At 50.7% G+C, this 14701-nt stretch overlaps 1 long non-coding RNA gene across 1 annotated transcript; it reads left to right on the forward strand.

The window, feature by feature from the left end:
• On the forward strand, positions 1 to 3220 carry LOC147095857 (uncharacterized). Its single transcript, XR_015074649.1, has 2 exons — positions 1 to 63; positions 2765 to 3220. It is a non-coding gene; the product is annotated as an uncharacterized LOC147095857 (long non-coding RNA).
• The last annotated feature ends 11481 nt before the right edge of the window (positions 3221 to 14701 follow it).

Consider the following 14701-nt stretch of genomic DNA (forward strand, 5'->3'; position numbering starts at 1 on the left):
ACGCAGGTACCCGGCTACCAAGAAAAGGTTCCGGCGAGGATCCGGCAGGAGACCGCTCAGAAGGTGAGTCCTGGAGTGGGGCGGGGCAGCGTGTCATTGACCGGGTTGACGTGCCCTCCGATTTGCAGCGCGGTCCCTTCAAACCCCGTCTACCCGCCGGCTCCGTGGGCCCCGAGCGCAGCAGGCAGCACGGCAACTGAGCTCATGGCTCTGTCGGTGCTGGGAGGGCTGGGTTAGGCAGTGTCCCCGCGCGCAGCCGGCTCGAACGCTCGCCTTGGAAACCGGGCTGAATATCCCGCGTCTGGGTTCAGAAGAAACCAAATCGGCCGCCGGCCGTGGGGGGCAGGGCTGAGGACGGTCTGTGATCCAGTTGCCGTGCCGGTCAACCGCCCCCCCACCCTGAGCTACTGCTCTCCATTACTGGGGGAGGGGAGAGGGCTGGGGGCAGACGCTCAGTGGGTTCGAGCGCTGCCGATCGGCAGAGCACCCGGTGAAGCCCCAGTTGTTTTAGTTCCCTCCCTTACCCCCTTCCCCCCCCCTTGCTGGGTGCACAGTACCTCGCCCCAAGTGGCCGCTCTCCGTGGCTGAGCCTGGACATTTGGTGCGTGGGATATTGTACAATGGGGGGCATCACTGCTGAGCCAGCACCCAGTCCAGGCCCCTGCCTCCAGCGGTCCGCACTTTCCTATCGGGGGGGGGGGAGGAGTCGGACGGCAGCAGGGACCCCTCCCCCCAGCTGATTATTGCTTCTCTCCCCGAAGCTAAGTGCAGAGGGCGATCGGAGTAAGCAGAGATCGGGGACGGAGCCCCTGCTCCCGACGGATCATCACCGCTCCTTCGCTGGACTTCCCTCCCCTCCCGGTGTAATCTGATGGCGTTTCTGCTGTTGCCGTCGGTTACCGTCCAGAGGGGGGCCGCACCCACAAACACCGGGGGCAAGGGGTTGCCAACCCTCCAGGATTGGCCCTGGAGCCTCCAGGAATGAAAGATTAATCTCCAGGACACTTGCTGCCAGCAGAGCCTGGAGACAAATCATAGGGCCCATAAAGTAAAATTGTGTTTTTCATTTAAAAAAGCCTTTGGACGCTTCTGTTTATCAGTTATAAAAATCTCAGACGTGCGATGAAAGGGCCATTTGACTGGCGGTCAAGTATTATCCAATTGGGTAATGGAGAGGCTATTCGCTTTCCGATTGGCTGGGGAAGGCGATGATGGGCGTGTCGGGCGACCAATAGAGTGAGTGAGGGGGCGGGGCGGTTGGAGGTCATGTGATGACACCTCCAGGAATTGGTCCAACCAGAAATAACAACAGGAAACGCTGGAAAAACTCAGCCGGCCAGGCAACATCCGTGGAGAGAGAAATAGAGTCAACGTTTCGGGTCGAAACCCTTCGACAGAACTGAGAGAAAAGGCAGGAAATGAAACAAAAGGCAGTTTGGGGGCTGGGAAATGGGGGAGGGGATGAAAGCAGAGACATTAAGAGATATTCAAGGTGAGACGAGATGGTAATAGGACAGGTAAAGAAAGAAACAGTGGCTCTAGATGAAGTGTGAAATGCGCTGGCAGCGTGAAAGACAGCTGCCATGTGGGAGAGAGAAACAAAAGGAAAAGTCACAAACCGAAAGTGTGGATAAAATATATAAAAATATAATAGGGGCCGAGGTTATGATCTGAAGTTGTTGAACTCGATATTGAGTCCGGAAGTGCCTATTCGGAAGATGAGGTGCTGTTCCTTGATGTACGTTGAGCTTCCGTGGAAAAATGCAAGAGGCCAAGGACGGTGAGGTCCGAGTGGGAATGGAGCGGTGAATTAAAATGACAGGTGACCGGAAGCTCGGGGTCACCATTACGGACTGAACGGAGGTGTTCCGCAAAGCGATCACCCAATCTGCGTTTGGTCCCCCCAATGTAGAGACCACATTGTGAGCAGCGAATACAGTATACTAGATTGCAAGAAGTACAAGTAAATCGTTGTTTCACCTGGAAGGGGTGTTTGGGGCCCTGGACAGTGGGAAGGGGGGAGGTATAGGGGCAGGTGTTACATCTCCTGCGCTTGCACGGGAAGGTGCTGGGGGTGATGGAGGAGTGGACTAGGGTGTCTCGGAGGGAGCGGTCCCTATGGAATGCTGAAAGGGGAGGGGAGTGGAAGATGCATTTGGTGGTGGGATCACGTTGGAGGTGTGGAAATGCCGGAGGATGATCCGTTGAATGTGGAGGCTGGTGGGGTGAAAGGTGAGGACAAGGGGAAACCTATCGTGGTTCCGGGAGGGAGGGGAAGGGGTGAGAGCAGAAGTGCGGGAGATAGAACGGACCCGGTCGAGGGCCGTGTCAACCACTGTAGAAGGGAATCCTCGGTTGAGGAAAAAGGAAGATATGTCAGATGCACTGGTATGGAAGGTGGCATTGTCAGAGCAGATACGGCAGAGACGGAGAAACTGGGAGAATGGAATAGAGCCCTTACAGGAGGCGGGGTGGGAGGAAGTGTAGTCCAGGTAGCTGTGGGAGTCAGTGGGCTTGTAGTGAATATTGGTCGATAACCTATCCCCAGAGATGGAGACGGAGAAGTCGAAGAAGGGAAGGGAAAAGTCAGAGATTGACCATGTGAAGGTGAGGGAAGGGTGGAAATTGGAGGCAAAGTGAATGAAATTGTCTAGTTCAGGTCCAACCTATAGGTCTATAGGTCCAACCAGACTTGGCGACCCTACCCACAGGAGGCCTCACTGACCCCGTGCATATTGTTTCCACCCCCGCCCCCCCACTGTAGGTCTGTTCTCTGGAGGCAGAGCTGGAGCGAGTGATGCAGGCCATCCTCAGCTTGGAGAGCCTCCCGGGCGAACCGCAGTGACACAGCCGAAGGGAAGGCGATCCGGCAACACGCGTGAGGCCGAGAGCCGGGATTCAACCTCGGAGACGCAGGCGATCGCCTCATCTGCTGAAGGGCCCTGCGACTGAGGACTGCTGCTGTTGCACAACCCCCAGCATGGCTGAACGACCAACTCCGAACCCAGGCTGCCGCCTGCATCTCCGGACCTTGGCTGCTGTGGCCTGAGCTTGCGATTTGAAGCCTGGGGCTGAAGTATTTGAGACGATGCAGGATTTGGTTGGTGTGCTCCGGGATGCACGGCACACCAGAGCCTCGGGACTAGAGTCAGCAATCCTCGCCTTCCAAGAACCGTCTGGAGAAATGGCCTGACTAAATAAAAGCCTCTCCGTGCAGAGAGCCTTTAGTGATGTCTGACTCTGTTAGTAAATAGTTTACTCAGGTAGTTAGTGATGTTTGAGTCTCGCACTGTACAACACCACAGGCGAGAAAGACCAGATTTACACACAACCTACTCAAGGGGGAAAGGACAGTGTCTGACCCACTGCACCGCCCAGTCCCAGAGGGGGGAAAAGACACTGTCTGACCCACTGCAGCACCCAGTCCCAGAGGGTGAAAGGACAGTGTCTGACCCACCGCACCACCCCGTCCCAGCGGGGGAAAGGACAGTGACTGACCCACTGCACCACCCAGTCCCAGCGGGGGAAAGGACAGTGACTGACCCACTGCACCACCCAGTCCCAGCGGGGGAAAGGACAGTGTCTGACCCATTGCATCACCCAATCCCAGAGGGTGAAAGGACAGTTTCTGACCCACTGCACCACCCAGACCCAGAGGGGAAAGGACAGTGATTGACCCACTGCATAACCCAATCCCAGAGGGTGAAAGGACAGTTTTTGACCCACTGCACCACCCAGTCCCAGAGGGTGAAAGGACAGTGTCTGACCCACTGCACCGCCCAGTCCCAGAGGGGGAAAGGACAGTGTCTGACCCACTGCACCACCCAGTCCCAGAGGGGGAAAGGACAGTGTCTGACCCACTGCACCACCCAATCCCAGAGGGGGAAAGGACAGTGTCTGACCCACTGCACCACCCAGTCCCAGAGGGGGACAGGACAGTGTCTGACCCACTGCACCACCCAGTCCCAGAGGAGGAACGGACAGTGTCTGACCCACTGCACCACCCAATCCCAGAGGGGGAAAGGACAGTGTCTGACCCACTGCAACACCCAATCCCAGAGGGTGAAAGGACAGTGTCTGACCCACTGCACCGCCCAGTCCCAGAGGGGGAAAGGACAGTGTCTGACCCACTGCACCACCCAGTCCCAGAGGGGGAAAGGACAGTGTCTGACCCACTGCACCACCCAATCCCAGAGGGGGAAAGGACAGTTTCTGACACACTGCACCACCCAATCCCAGAGGGGGAAAGGACAGTGTCTGACCCACTGCACCACCCAGTCCTAGAGGGGGAAAGGACAGTGTCTGACCCACTGCACCACCCAGTCCCAGAGGGGGAAAGGACAGTGTCTGACCCACTGCACCACCCAGTCCCAGAGGGTGAAAGGACAGTGTCTGACCCACTGCACCACCCAGTCCCAGAGGGGGAAAGGACAGTGTCTGACCCACTGCATCACCCAGTCCCAGAGGGTGAAAGGACAGTGTCTGACACACTGCACCACCCAGTCCCAGCGGGGGAAAGGACAGTGTCTGACCCATTGCATCACCCAATCCCAGAGGGTTAAAGGACAGTGTCTGACCCACTGCATCACCCAGTCCCAGAGGGGGAAAGGACAGTGTCTGACCCACTGCATCACCCAGTCCCAGAGGGGGAAAGGACAGTGTCTGACCCACTGCACCGCCCAGTCCCAGAGGGGGAAAGGACAGTTTCTTATCGAATCATCTTTTCATGCAGCGTGAAAGGTCAGTTTTTACCCCCCCCCCGCCCTTTGATAATGACTGTATTTCAGGCATTCGATACTGAGATGGTGAAACTAGTGCCCAGGTTTTGTGAATCTCCGAGCTCTTCACTCACTGTGTGTTTATTGCGAAATGGACCCTGTGATTTACAATGCTAAGATTAGCACTCAGTCCCACTTCCTTTTTGGCGTCTTTGAGTCTGAAACTTATCTCACTAATATGTTGGGCTTTCAGCAGCCTAATGCTGACTCCCTGTTAGTGCACTAACTGGCTCCTCATCCCACACACACACGACCCTCGCCTTGTCCCCTTTCACCCCAATTAAACGCTGGAACGACACACCAGGCCAGTGAGGGAGGAATGGGACGTCTACGGTTGCGGGACTCTTGGGTGCTTTTCCTTTCAATCTACAATCCCACCCTTGATAATGTTAACTGTTCACTGACCTTGCCTTTCTTGTGTTCTGTTCTCTGTTGTTGGCTTCTGGCTTTTCCCGACTTCCGTTCTCCTCTCGTGTTCCCATAACCGAACCTTCATTCTTCTTGTCGTCCAGCTGGGTGGGACTGCATTCGCCTGCTTCCATTCTTATCTATCTGGTCTAGGCAGAGAATCACCTGCAATGGCTTCTCTTCCCGCTCCTGCACCATTACCTCTGGTGTCCCCCAAGGACTTATCCTTGGCCCCCGCCCCCCTCCTATATCACATCTACATGCTGACCCTCGGCGACATCAACCAAAAACACGCCAACATCTACCAAAAACAATTATGTTTCGTTGTTTACTGCTTGGTAATAGAGACTGAAGGGTTAGCAGTTGGCCCCAGTTGCTTACTAAACCTTAACCATGCAGGTCCAGCAAGCAATTATTAATGAAGGACACAATTACAGGTACAGAAAGTTTTGGAGCTTTAGCAGCAGCTGGAGTCACTGCGGTGCATCCGCGAGGCCGAGAGCTTCATGGATAGCACGTTTCAGGAGGTGGTCACCCTGCAGCGTAAGAGTGTGCAGGCAGAGAGGGGAATGGGTGACTGTCAGACAGACAAGGCAGGTAGTGCAGGAGTCCTCTGAGTGCATCTCGCTCTCCAACCGTGAGGGCGATGGTTCCTCTGGGAGTACAGTCAGAGCCAAGTCCACGGCACCACGGGTGGCTAAAGCTGTGGGGGTGGGTGGGGGGCAGCAGGAACATTGGGAAGGCAATAGAGTTAGGGGAACAGACAGGCGTTTCTGCGGCCGCAGATGTGATTCCGGGATGGTAGGTTGCCTCCCTGGTGCCAGGGTCAAAGATGTTACTGAGCGGCTACAGGACATTCTGGGGGGGGAGGGTGAACCGCCAGAGGTCGTGGTCCATATCGGTACCAACGACTTGGCAGAAAGAAGGATGAGGTCCTGCAGGCAGATTTTAGGGAACTAGGAAAGAGAGTAAAAAGCAGGACCTCAAAGGTAGTAATCTCTGGATTACTCCCAGTGCCACATGCGAGTGAGTATAGAAATAGGAGGATAGAACAGATGAATGCGTGGCTGGAGAGATGATGCAGGAGGGTGGGCTTTAGATTCCTGGGACATTGGGATCAGTTCTGGGGGAGGTGGGATCTGTACAGGCCAGACGGGTTGTGCCTCAATAGAGCCGGAACCAATATCCTCGCAGGGAGGTTTGCTAGTGCTGTTGGGGAGGATTTAAAACTAAGTTGGCAGGAGGATGGGCACCAGAATGTAGCACTAAAGTAATAAATAGGAAGGTATTAGGTGGGGTCAGGCTAAGAGAGAACACAGGATAGTCTAAGATAGGTTTACAGTGTATGTGTGTGAACGCACGAAGCATAGTAAACAAGGTTGGTGAGCTGCAGGCGCAAATAGCCACATGGGAATCTGATGCTGTGGCAATAATGGAGACCTGGCTCAAAAAAGGACAGGATTGGGTATTAAATATTCCTGGATATAAGGTGTTCAGGAAAGATAGGAGGTGGTGTGGCAGTATTGGTTAAGGAGAATGTTACAGTGCTGGAGAGAGAGGATGTCCTGGAGGGGTCAAGGACAGAATCTATATGGCGAGAGATAAGAAATAATGGAGGTGCCATTACACTACTAGGTGTATTCTATAGACCACCAAATAGTGGGAAAAATATGGAGGAGCAAATTTGCAGAGAAATTAGATGTAAGAACTATAGAGTAGTGATAATGGGGAACTTCAACTATCCTACTATAGACTGGGCTAGTACTAGTGTAAAGGCCAGAGAGGAGGAAGAATTTCTGAAGTGTGTTCAGGAGAACTTTCTTGATCAGTATGTTTCCAGCCCAACGAGGAAGGAGGCATTGCTGGATCTGGTTCTGGGGAATGAGGTGGAGCAAGTGTCAGTAGGTGAACATTTAGGGAACAGTGATCATAATATCATAAAGTTTAGATTAGCTATGGAAAAGGACTGGGAGCAATCTAGAGTAAAAATACTTAATTGGAGGAAGGCCAATTTCAGTGGGATGAGAACGGATCTGGCCCGGTTAAATTGGAATCAACGATTGGCAGGCAAAACTGCAATGGAACAATGGGCCTTTAAAGAGCAAATAGTTCAGGTACAGTCGAGGTACATTCCCACAAGGAGGAAAGGTAGGGCAACTAAAGTCAGAGCTCCCTGGATGACAAAAGAGATAGAGAGTAAGATGAAACATAGGAGCAGGAATAGGCCATTCAGCCCCTCGAGCCTGTTCCGCCATTTAATGAGATCATGGCTGATCATCCAAGTTCAATACTCTGTCCCTGCTTTCTCCCCATATCCCTTGATCCCTTTAGCCTTAAATATATCTAACTCCTTCTTGAATATATTTAATGAATTGGCCTCAACTGCCTTCTGTGGTAGAGAATTCCAGAGGTTCACCACTCTCTGGGTGAAGAAATTCCTCCTCATCTCAGTCCTAAATGGCTTACCCCTTATCCTTAGACTGTGACCCCTGGTTCTGGACTCCCCCGCCATCAGGAACATCCTTCCTGCATCTAGTCTGTCTAGTCCTATTAGAATTTTATAAGTTTCAATGCGATCCCCTCTCATTCTTCTAAACTCTAGCGAATACAAGCCCAGTCGATCCAATCTCTCTTCATACGTCATTCCTGCCATCCCAGGTATCAGTCTGGTGAATCTTCGCTGCACTCCCTCCATGGCAAGAACATCCTTCCTCAGATAAGGCGACCAAAACTGCACACACTACTCAAGGTGTGGTCTCACCAAGGCACTGTACAACTGCAGCAAGACATCCTTGCTCCTGCACTTCAATCTTCTCGCTATGAAGGCCAACATACCATTTGCCTTCTTAACCACCTGCTGCACCTGCATGCTTACCTTCAGTGACTGGTGCACAAGGACACCCAGGTCTCGTTGCACTTCCCCTTTTCCCAATCTATTGCTGTTCAGATAATAATCTGCCTTCCTGTTTTTGCCACCAAAGTGGATAACCTCGCATTTATCCACATTATACTGCATCTGCCAGGCATCTGCCCAATTACCCAACCTGACCAAATCGTACTGGAGTTTCTCTGCATCCTCCTCACAGCACACGCCCACCCAGCTTTGTGTCATCTGCAAACTTGGAGATATTACATCTAGTTCCCTCGTCTAGATCATTAATATATATTGTGAATAACTGGGGTCCTAGCACCGATCCCTGCGGTACCCCACTAGTCACTGCCTGCCACTCGGAAAAAGACCCGTTTATTCCAACTCTTTGCTTCCTGTCTGCCAACCAGTTCTCTATCCAAGTCAGTACCTTACCCCCAATCCCATGTGCTTTAACTTTGCACACTAATCTCTTATGCGGGACCTTATCGAAAGCCTTCTGAAAGTCCAAATACACCACATCCACTGGTTCTCCCTTATCTATTCTACCAGTTACATCCTCAAAAAATTCCAGTAGATTAGTCAAGCATGATTTACCTTTTGTAAATCCATGTTGACTTTGTCTGATCCTGTCACTGTTTTCCAAGTGCTCTGCTATTACATCTTTTATAATGGACTCTAGCATTTTCCCCACTACCGATGTCAGGCTTGCCAGTCTATAATTACCCGTTTTCTCTCTACCACCTTTTTTAAATAGTGGGGTTACATTAGCTACCCTCCAATCCATGGGAACTGTTCCAGAGTCTATAGAAGTCTATATGAAGCAGAAAAAGAGTGCGTATGATAGATGTCACGTCGAGAATACATCTGAGAATCAGGTTAAATATAGAAAGTTCAGAGGAGAAGTGAAAAAGAAAATAAGAGGGGCAAAGAGAGGGTATGAGAATAGAATGTCTGCTAACATAAAAGGTTATCCAAAAGTCTTCTATAGACATATAAATAGTGAATGGGTAGTAAGAAGAGGGGTGGGACCGATTCGGGACCAAAAAGGAGACCTACGTGTAATGTATATACCTTTAAGGGGGGAACTATCTTTTACAGCTCATGTATACTGCAGTACCAGCAGTGACCACACCTGTATATAGCCCTGAGTAGTAATCTGTACAGATCAGTTCCAGTGTGAGCCACGTCGAGTAAACACCTGTTGTACCGTTCTCCTGCAATCTGTGTCTTATTATACACAGACACAACATTGGCGACAAGGCAAGTTCGAACCTACCTGCAACTCTGCATCACCTCCTGGGGATTCGTTCCTGGAGATCAGTGGATTGGAGGTCAAGGCCAGAGACTCGGGCGTCGACCACGGGCAACCGCCCAGTCATCCAGCAGAGACTCGACAATTGCGGGGGAGGCTGTCGAGAGCCAGGCTTGGCTTTCCAGTCGAGGTGGTCCAGCGAAATGGGTTGGCAACAGGTAGTGCGCAGACCCTTCCCGGACAGCAGTGGGCTAGAGCCCGACCGAGCGGCACAGCAAAGGGCCGAGCAGCGTCGACGGGGGAGAGAGAGAGAGGGCAGAGCGCACAGGGCGCAGCCGGTGTTCAGGGGCCGAGCAGCATCGAAGAGAGGGAGAGAGAGATGCGCAGAAACCCGCGAGGCGCCGCCATTACCACGAGGACCGCCGAGAGCGGCGTTGGCAGCAGCGCAGGAGAAGCGCGCGAAACCTACAGGGCATCGCCATTGCCACGAGAACCGCCAGGAGCGGCGTTGGCAGCAGCGGGGGAGGAAGGAAAGCGCAGGAGACGCCATTTTAAGCTATTGGGAGACGCCATTTTAAACCACACCCAAAATGCCAAAGAGTGGCAGTATCACCGCATTTGACAATGAAGTCGAAGATTGGACTACATATGTCGAACGAATAGAGGTATACTGCAAGGCAAATGAGGTGTCAGATGACAAGAAAGCATCGGTATTGTTAAATTTAATGGGTGCAAAGACGTATGGTTTATTACGAAATCTAGTAACCCCAACGAAGCCAATGGAAAAAAGTTTTGAAGACATAGTAACGATACTACAGGAACATTTAAACCCCACACCGCTGCTGATAGCAGAAAGATTCAAATTTCACAAACGGAACCAGCATAAGGATGAAAGCAATGCTGATTATTTAACAAAACTGCGTAAACTATCGAAACACTGCCAGTTTGGAGCGGGACTGGCAGATACCTTAAGGGACAAGTTTGTGTGTGGGCTTCAAAGTGAAGGAACCCAGAAACGGCTTTTATCTGAAAAGGACCTTACGCTGGAAAAGGCTTTCAGCATTGCGGTATCATATGAAGCAGCAGCACGAGGCGCTGCAGAGATACAACAGAGACCGCAAGAATATGGCACAAACGAAATGTCATATGGAACAGAGAAGTGCTATCGCTGCGGCAGAACAACACACAACCAGAATGATTGCTGGTTCAAAGACAAAGTGTGGAAAAGTAGGACACATAGCACGAGTCTGCAGGTCGGGAAAGAAAACCAGCAATAAGAAACCTACCAAAGAAAAGTACAAGAAGGTACATAAGATGACGGAGAATAGTTCAGACGAACAAAAGAGTGATAACGACTCCGAAAGCAGGGAACTGAGTTGTCTGAAACTACATAATCACAACGGAGGATCACCGAACCATTTGGGTCACTCTCAAGATAGCAGGAGTCCAGGTAAAGATGGAATTGGACACAGGATCAGCCCTAACAGTCATAAACCGACGGGACTACGAGCGGCTATTCTCACACATACCCTTGAGAGACACAAAAATTATTTTGAAGACGTACACGGGGCAAAAAGTCTACCCCAAAGGGAAAATAGGGGTGACCGTTATATATAACGGTAAGGAAACACCAAAACTAGACCTGTATGTATTGCAAGATGGAGGACCACCATTACTGGGACGTGAATGGATCCGGAAAATACAACTGGATTGGCATTCCATACAGGCACTGACTGTGGCCGACAAAAAGGATGACGACGTCACACCTGGGCGACTGTCAAAGATCCTAACTGATGCGAAAGAAGTGTTCCAGCAAGGACTCAGAACACTAAAAGGCATGACAGTGACGATTAAAATTGTAGAAAACGCAAGCCCAAAATTTTTTAAGGCCAGACTGGTACCTTATGCGATCCGCCCAGCCGTCGAAGCAGAGCTGGAGAGTCTGGAATGTTCAGGTGTACTGTCCAAGGTAGACTGGAGCAAGTGAGCTACACCCATCATCCCTGTGATGAAAAAGTCGTTGAACCTGGGGAACCAAGGAAGGTTCGCATCTGTGGGGACTTTAAGGTAACAGTGAACCTGGTCCTTCACACTGTACAATATCCACTTCCGTGGATTGAAGATATTTTCGCCTCGCTATCTGGAGGGAAACGCTTCACTAAGATTGATCTGGCCCAGGCGTATCTGCAAATGGAGGTAGAAGAAGCATCAAAAAAATATCTCACAATCAACACCCATAAAGGTCTCTACCAATACAACCGGCTGGTATTCGGGGTAGCATCAGCTCTGGCTATTTGGCAGAGGGCAATGGAACAAGTCCTGCAAGGGATCCCAGGGACCCAGTGTTATTTGGATGACATCCTGGTCACGGGCGAAAATGACAGTGATCACCTTGCCAACCTGGAGCAGGTGCTCACTAGATTGCAGGAATATGGGCTCCGAGCTAACCGCCCCAAATGCGAGTTTTTTAGAAAACAGATCTCGTATTGTGGCCACGTTATCGATAAAGAGGGCTTACATAAGTCCCCAGAGAAGATTGAGGCAGTAGTCAAGGCTCCAGCACCGGAAAATGTGTCACAACTGAGGTCGTTCCTCGGGCTGATAAACTACTACCATAAGTTCTTGCCAAATTTGTCTACAATACTACACCCACTGAACACCCTACTGCAAACTGGGGTGCCATGGAAGTGGAGTGACGAATGTAGACGAGCTTTCCAGAAGAGCAAAACACTAATCACATCGAAAGAGGTATTGGCCCATTACAACCCAGCATTACCAATTCGGTTGGCATGTGATGCGTCACCCTACGGCATTGGAGCGGTGCTGTCGCACAAATTCTCGGACGGCTCAGAGAGGCCAATAGCCTTTGCGTCACGATCACTAACCTCAGCCGAGCGTAACTACGCCCAGATTGACAGGGAGGCCCTCAGCCTAGTGTGGGGAGTGAAAAAGTTCAATCACTATCTGCACAGGCAGAAATTCACCTTGCTGACTGATCACCAGCCTCTTGTCTCCATTTTTAATCCGAAGAAGGGCGTTCCGGTGATGACTGCGCAACGACTACAAAGATGGTCACTTTTTCTAGGGGCGCACCACTATGAGATTGAATATAAGGGCACGAAACAGCATGGAAATGCTGATGGGCTATCACGCCTGCCACTGCCTACTGCGGAGGAAGCACCAGCAGTGGATCCTGTCGAAATATTCCATTCGACTATAGTTGAGTACCTACCGGTAACTAACGCTTGTATCGAAAAGGAAACCCGAAATGACCCGACACTGTCTCAGGTATATGATTTGACAGTGAAGGGATGGCCAGCACATGGCGACTCACTGTTGCCAGCATTCTCGACAAGGAGAGAACAGCTGTCAGTGTGCCGGGGGACCTTGATGTGTGGATCCCGAGTGGTAATTCCACCCAAGTTAAGGGATAGAGTGCTCAATGAGCTTCATGAGGGTCATCTGGGAGGGGTAAAAATGAAAAGCCTAGCCAGGGCTTATGTGTGGTGGCCGGGAATCAATAAACAAATCGAGGACCTGACCAAGAGCTGCTCAGGATGCCAGAAAGTCCAAAATGCACCACCACAGGCCCCTCTACACCCATGGGAGTGGCCCTCATCTCCATGGCAATGGGTGCATATTGATTTTGCTGGTCTATTCATGGACTCAATGTTTTTAATAGCCGTGGATGCGCACTCGAAATGGCCGGAGGTCATCAAAATGTCCTCCACCACCACGGAGAAAACTATTGCAGTCCTACGGACCATTTTTGCCAGGAATGGCTTGCCAGAACAGATTTGCTCCGACAACGGACCACAGTTTGTGTGCGAAGAGTTCCGGAGGTTCTTGAAAAAGAATGGGGTAAGGCATTACACATCCGCCCCGTATCATCCAGCCACAAATGGATTGGCTGAGAGGTTCATACAAACCTTTAAGAAGGCAATAAAGGCTATGTACAATGACAACATTCCGCTGCAGCACAAGGTGGACAATTTCCTGTTCACCTACCGGAATGCGACACATGCAGTCACCAACCAGGCCCCAGCCATGATGTTCTTTAACCGAAGGTTAAGATCTCGCCTGGATTTGCTCAGACCAAATGTACGAAGAGATGTTGAGAGTAAGCAATTCCAGCACATCCATGAGAAGCCAACAAGGAGCTTCAATGTAGGGCAACCAGTCTTGGCCCGCGGCTACCGAACAGAAAAATGGCAGCCAGGAACGATATGCACACGGCAGGGCCCACTAATGTACACAGTGGACGTTGGGGAGAGCATCGTGAGACGCCATGCTGACCAGATCCTAGAGTCACAGGAACAAGTCAACCCCATGCCTCGCCCATACGTACCTGGTGATGAACCCGACGTACAGGTCGCATCTACCCCAGAAACAGTAGCATCGGAAGCTGATGAACCAACCGACGACAGGGGGCCAGAATCGCCTCCGCACCAAGAGCAAGACACTCGGGAAAGGCGCTATCCAGAAAGGATCAGGAAGCCTCCCCAAAGACTGAATATATAAATAGACTATTTTCAGCTAATGTTGCATGTTAAAAGTGTTAATTGTAATTAGTTTGATATTTAATTGTTAAATGAGTGTTATGGTACTGTTAATCTAAAAGGGGAGGAATTGTAATGTATATACCTTTAAGGGGGGGAACTATCTTTTACAGCTCATGTATACTGCAGTACCGGCAGTGACCACACCTGTATATAGCACTGAGTAGTAATCTGTACAGATCAGTTCCAGTGTGAGCCACATCGAGTAAACACCTGTTGTACCGTTCTCCTGCAGTCTGTGTCTTATTATACACAGACACAACACTACGCATGGAGGCAGAGGGTATGGCTGAGATGCTAAATGAGTACTTTGCATCTGTCTTCACCAAGGAAGAAGATGCTGCCATAGACATAGTGAAGGAGGAGATAGAGGAGATACTGGATGGGCTAAAAATTGATAGAGGAGGTACTAGAAAGGCTGGCTATATTTAAAGTCACCAGGACTAGATGGGATGCATCCTAGGATGCTGAGGGAAGTGAAGGAAGAAATCGCGGAGGTATTGGCCATAATCCTCCTTAGAAACGGGGGTGGTGCCAGAGGACTGGAGAATTGCCAATGTTACACGCTTGTTCAAAAAAGGGTGTAAAGATAAATCCAGCAACTACAGACCAGTATGTTTAACCTTGGTAGTGGGGAAGCTTTTAGAAACAAGAATCAGGGACAAAATTAACAGTCACTTGGCCAAGTTTGGATTAATTAAGGAGAGCCAGCACAGATTTGTTAAAGGCAAATCGTGTTTAACCAACTTGATTGAGTTTTTGATGAGGTAACAGAGAGTGTTGATGAGGGCAATATGGTTGATGTGGTGTACATGGATTTCCAAAAGGCGAT

Source organism: Somniosus microcephalus, unplaced genomic scaffold, assembly GCF_052327205.1.
Source record: "Somniosus microcephalus isolate GS21.2 unplaced genomic scaffold, FLI_Smic_1.0 unresolved_chr1, whole genome shotgun sequence".
Classification (NCBI taxonomy): domain Eukaryota; kingdom Metazoa; phylum Chordata; class Chondrichthyes; order Squaliformes; family Somniosidae; genus Somniosus; species Somniosus microcephalus.